General features: G+C 46.6%; 1 protein-coding gene across 1 annotated transcript in view; it reads left to right on the top strand.

Annotated features, from left to right (window-relative positions):
• The first annotated feature begins 330 nt into the window (after positions 1-330).
• Positions 331-5,818, top strand: part of UGDH (UDP-glucose 6-dehydrogenase) — a 30,272-nt gene continuing 24,784 nt past the window's right edge. The window contains exon 1 of the mRNA XM_017883764.1: positions 331-666. The gene's annotated coding sequence lies outside the window, so the exon portion shown is untranslated. The remainder of the gene's footprint in view (positions 667-5,818) is intronic.

Genomic DNA, 5,818 nt, shown 5'->3' with positions numbered 1-5,818 from the left:
CGCCCGGCCCACCGCCCACCCAGTACCCGCGCAGCCCTGAAACCTGGCAGACGCGGACCGCACGCGGCCTTTGCTTCGGCCAGGACAGGGCGGCGGGGAGACGGCTGCTAGACAACAAGTCTTGACCCCTCCGCTACCCACAACCGCGGGGTAGGCGAGCAAAGGGCCTACACCTTCGGTTGCCCTACTCCCCTGGTCCAGCGGACGCGCCACGCACACAGTCCCGCCCAGCGCCGCTCGCGGTAGGGGCGGAGCGGCTGAGCTGGCCCAAGCGGATTTGCCTAGCTCGGTCAGGGGCGGGGCAGGCCCTCCCCGCCAGGACCAGCCCCCGTCTCCCCGCCCCTGGGCCCTGAAGGAAATAGGGACCCGGCCCTGGGCCTTGTGTAGCGGGAGGGGGAGCTAGGAAGCGGCTGAGGGCAGAGTCCAGGAGGGCCTGGCTGCGGGGGAATGAAGCCTCCGCCTTCTCAGGCAGAAGCCTTTAAATACGGGCTGAGGCCCGGGACTCAGGGGTGTAGCGCGTGGCAGCCTGAGGGAGGGGCGTGCGCCGAGAGGGAGCTCAGACGGAGCTGGGCGCGGGTGGAGAAGCTGCGGCAGCGCGGCCCGTAGGAAGGTGCTGTCCGAACGATCGGGATAAGAGCGGTCCCTGTGCTTGCTGCTGGGAAGTGGGTAAGCGCCGCTCCCAGGCTGGCCCCGCCGCCCGTGCGGGATGATCCAGATCTGGGCGGGATGTGGAGGGAGGGGGGCTGGGGTGTGCGCTGCTCCCGGTTGCTCGCTGCGCTGGGTCCAGGGCTTCCCGACTCACGACCTTCGTCTCTTCGGGCTTTAGGGCGGGAACCGCATTTTGGAACTGCTGTCCTGGGGATGGGGTAGCCTGGGCTTCTTATTCAAGACTCGTGAGTCTTCCAGCCCCTTCTCTTTCTGCTTTTACCCACTTTCCTGACTTGGATGAGATTTCCCTGCCGCCTGCAAAGCCGAACCCCCACCACAGGAAGCGGTTCTCTCGTTGGGGACCACATTTTGGCCGCAGAGTCGTAGTCTTTTGTTTGTGTTTAAGAGTCTGCTCACCTGAGGGGCTCCAGCTTTTCTCATGCCGCCTCTCTTAAGAAACCAAATAGAAACGAAGCCAGAAAGCCCTCTCGAGAGCAAAATCCTGAGACTATCGTGATATCTATCTGGGACGTCCTGGAATCCATTGTTGGACCCCCACACCATAGAATTGCTCTGTTTGACGTCGGGGAAGGCCTTTCCTGGGTGCCTCGGGAGACCATGTTTGTGTGAGATCTTGAAAAATTATACGTCCTATAAATATACAGGAAGATAACTTAGTAGGGTTATGAATTCTAGTATGGAGAAAAGAGGAGGTCGCTAGTAGGGATCTATTCATGGGCATACAGAGCGGTAGCTGTCTATGACAGTCCTCAAAGACACAGTGAGCCTTTGATTTTCTTCAAATCCCCTAACAAATGGAGAATAGTAGTCTTTCTTCAGGGGGATTCTGGAAATCAAAGAGCTGACTGTCTGCTCTGAGATGTGCTTGTTAGTGGCCAGGATCCAGTTTAAGGTAAGGGGTAGACAACCCTGGTTGAAAAGATCTCATTTCTTCTCCCATTGCTGTACTCCTTTTTCTAACAAAATCTATTAACTGGATAAGCATAATCCATCTTCCTTCTTGTTTACTTCCACAGCTTTACATGATAACCCTTAGACATAAAATTAATACCGGCTTTCTTACTGATTAAATATTTTTCTCTATTCAGGCATCTTTTACTGTTTAATTTCTAGAAATGATTAAAATGTGTGAAGCTGATGTATCCAACTATAATGCCTATCATTAGCTCCTGGGTACCCTATGCAAAGTATGCTGTAGAGAGCTGGGGCTAGAAGGATTATTTTCTGTTTAGATTGTAGTAGGGCATTTGTTATTTGTTAGTGAACCCTTCTGGGTTGGAATGTTTATTTGAATTTATGAAATTTTACATGAAGAGTAGTTTTGGAATGGTTTGGTTTGTTGTGGCTCTCCCAAAATACAGAGGTAAAAACTCATTTCAAAATAACTCATTTAATAAGGAGACATTCCCACGTCTCTGACAGCAGAATAAGAGTGCCAGAGGGTATATAAAAGTAGAAATAGAAAATGGGGCTGGGCACGGTGGCTTACACCTGTAATCCCAGCACTTTGGGAGGCTGAGTGGGTGGATCACCTGAGATCAGGAGTTCGAGACCAGCCTGGCCAATATGGTGAAACCCCATTTCTACTAAAAATATAAAAACTAGCCAGGCATGGTGGTGGGTGGCTGTAATCCCAGCTACTCAGGAGACTGAGGCAGGAGAATTGCTTGAACCCAAGAGACGGAGGTTGCAGTGAGCCAACACGGTGCCACTGCACTCCAGCCTTGTGACAGAGTGAGACTCCGTCTCAAAAAAAAAGAGAAAATGGAATTGGAAGACATCTGTGTCATGCGAGATGTGTCACTAACACTATGTCAAACTCCATGTTAAAGCTTATTGAAGATTTTATTGAAACTTCCAAGTGACCATTTATTTGGACTTGCACAGATCATACATCAGCCTCTTCATTGATTTTCCTGTTGTCATCTATAAGCCTTATTTCATGGGAAATAGCAAGGCGAGAATACCCCAAATAAAGCTTGTGTAAAACACATCCAGTTCTATGATACAGGTTCACCGGCCATTAGTAGTCTACCCCAGCTGATGTATGTAAAGCAAGTTGAAATGTGGTCTCACAATCAAGGCAGATAAGAAGTAACTCCGGGGAAACATGCTGAAGTTCTTTAGGTAACTCAGGAAAAGAACTTGGCCAGGTGCGATGGCTTGCGCCTGTAATCCCAGCACTTTGGGAGGCTGAGGCAGGTGGATCAGCTGAGGTCAGGAGCTTGAGACCAGCCTGGCCAACATGGTGAAACCCCGTCTCTACCAAAAAATACAAAAATTAGCTGGGCATAGTGGCGGACACCTGTAGTCCCAGTTACTTGGGAGGCTAGGTGGGAGAATCGATTGAACCTGGGAGGCAGAGGCTGCAGTGAGCCCAGTTTGTGCCATTGCACTCCAGCCTGGGCAACAGAGTGAGACCTTGTGTCAAAAAAAAAAAAAAAAAAAAAATCTGATGGTATTCTGGTCAATCACTGCAAAAATACTGTGATTGGCAATCTGAACTAAAGCTGTTTACACAGAAGTCTTCATCTCAAAAAGAGAGGCCTGTGTGGAGAGTTACTCATTCATTCAATTAATATTCATTGAGAGGCTGCTATTCTAGGAGTCAAGGATACAGCAGGGAGCAGCAGCAAATCACTGTTAGTCTGGCTGTGCCTTATTAAACTTTGAACTCCTTAAGTCCAGGAACTAGAACGAGTAGACACTGATTTTCATTTAATAAATGTGTGAGCAGAACCTGTCCTGGTTGAGATTAAGGGTAAAGGCTGCCCTAATAACTTTTGGGCTAGGAGATTAAATGGTAACCCTAAAAGATCCTCTGGTCCAACATTACTTTGAGATTCTACTTTTTAGGTATTCTAGATATACTGGGTTTAATTAAGTGAAAAAAACCAGGTGTTAATAGTATGTATGGTATTCTATTGCATTTAGAAAGACAAAATTATTAGAATATATGTATATGTACTTGTAGCTGGGAGGATGTACAAGAAAACGGGTTGCTTGTGTGGAAGCAAAGTAGGGGATAGCAAAGTAGATAAGGAAGGGGTTGGAGTGAAACTTCTCATGTATACCTTGTTACAACAGATTTAATTTTGAACCATATGAACATTACCTACTCAGAATAAATAATTCTTTTTTTTTTTGGAGATGGAGTTTCATGCTTGTTGCCCAGGCTGGAGTGCAACATGGCACGATCTCAGCTTACTGCAACCTCTGCCTCCTGGGTTCAAGCGATTGTCCTGCCTCAACCTCCCAAGTAGCTGGCATTACAGGCAGGTGCCACCATGCCCCGCTAATTTTGTATTTTTAGTGGAGACGGGGTTTTGCCATGTTGATCATCCTGCTCTTGAACCCCCGACCTCAGGTGATCCACCCTCCTCGGCCTCCCAAAGTGCTGGGATTACAGGCATGAGCCACCATGCCCGGTCAGAATAAATAATTTTTAAAAATTTGTTTCATATGGCTAAGAATACTGCTTTATTTAATTGACGCATACGATTCAAAATTCTGTCCATTTTTACTGTTTTACCAAAATTCTATTTCTTTTAATCGTTTTTTAAAAGTCATGAGGGGCCTGGCACAGTGGCTCGTGCCTGTCATGGTAACACTTTGTGAGGCTGAGGCAGGCAGATTGCTTAGGCAGGAGTTCCAGACCAGCCTGGGCTACATGGCAAAGCGCTTCTCTACTAAAAATACAAAAATTAACCTGGTGTGGTGGCGTGCACCTGTAGTCCCAGCTACTTGGCGGGCTGAGGTACGAGAATCACTTAAACCCAGGAGGTGGAGTTTGTAATAAGCCGAGATGATGCCACTGCACTGCAACCTGTGTGACAAAGTGAGATTCTGTCTCAAAAAAAATAAATACCAGGGTGGCTCATGCCTGTAATTCCAGTACTTTTGGAGGCTGAGGCGGGCAGATCATGAGGTCAAGAAATCGAGACCATCCTGACTGACATGGTGAAACCCCATCTCTACAAAAAATACAAAAATTAGCTGGGCGTGGTAGCGTGTGCCTGTAGTCCCAGCTACTCAGTAGGCTGAGGCAGGAGAATCGCTTGAACCCAGGAGACGGAGGTTGCAGTGAGCCGAGATCACATCATTGTACTCTAGCCTGGCTACAGAGTAAGACTCTGTCTCATTAAAAAAAAAAAAAAAAAAAAAAAAAAGTCATGAGGGATTAGACTCCATGAGTTGATATCTGTACCACTAAAGATCAATGTATAAGCCAGATTAGTGGTTTATTAACACAGGCTACAAACAGTCCAGGATACTTACATGGATTAGTCAGCTTGTTTTCTTCTAGTAGGGAAATCTATCCAGAGAACCAAATGAAAATTTAGAATATTGTTTAATACAGATTCAAACCAAAAGGAATTGGATAATCTTAATTATATGATTTGTCTTTTTTCATAATAGGGATATTCTTCTTGCCAGGCATTCAGATTAGGCCAGCCTTCCAGAGTGCATTCTCTGATCCATACAGGAGTATACTAAAAAATTCTTAAACTCTGTGATTACCATTTTCCTTTTCTTTGGAATCTGAATGGATTAGATTAGATGATGTCTGAGGTCTTGGCAAAGCAAAACCATTCTTTGCTTCTAAGAATTTGATCAGTTTGACAGTTCTCCTTATAACAGATAAATGAGCATAGTTATGTATAAATCAGTTCCTTGCTATGTTGATTAGTGTGAATCAGTTCACCTAATGCTTTTGAAAATCTATCAAAATCTGTGTAACCCATTTTTCTGCTGGCACTGGAAAGAAAAAAAATCTGCGTAACAGCTTTGGTAATTATAGAAATTACATTTTCTTTAACCACCTTATGGTTTCTGATTAAAGTTGAAATGGAGTTTAAGATTATTGCCAGGCCGGGCGCGGTGGCTCAAGCCTATAATCCCAGCACTTTGGGAGGCCGAGGCGGGCGGATCACAAGGTCAGGAGATCGAGACCATCCTGGCTAACACGGTGAAACCCCGTCTCTACTAAAAAAAAATACAAAAAACTAGCCGGGCGAGGTGGCGGGCGCCTGTAGTCCCAGCTACTCGGGAGGCTGAGGCAGGAAAATGGTGTGATCCTGGGAGGCTGAGCTGGCATTGAGCTAAGATCTGGCCAGTGCTTTAAATCTTGGGTGACAGAGCGAGACTC

Source organism: Rhinopithecus bieti, unplaced genomic scaffold, assembly GCF_001698545.2.
Source record: "Rhinopithecus bieti isolate Rb0 unplaced genomic scaffold, ASM169854v2 scaffold_13349, whole genome shotgun sequence".
Lineage (NCBI taxonomy): Eukaryota > Metazoa > Chordata > Mammalia > Primates > Cercopithecidae > Rhinopithecus > Rhinopithecus bieti.
The sequence above is the reverse complement of the archived record's forward strand: the minus strand, read 5'-3'. Positions and strand labels throughout refer to the sequence as shown.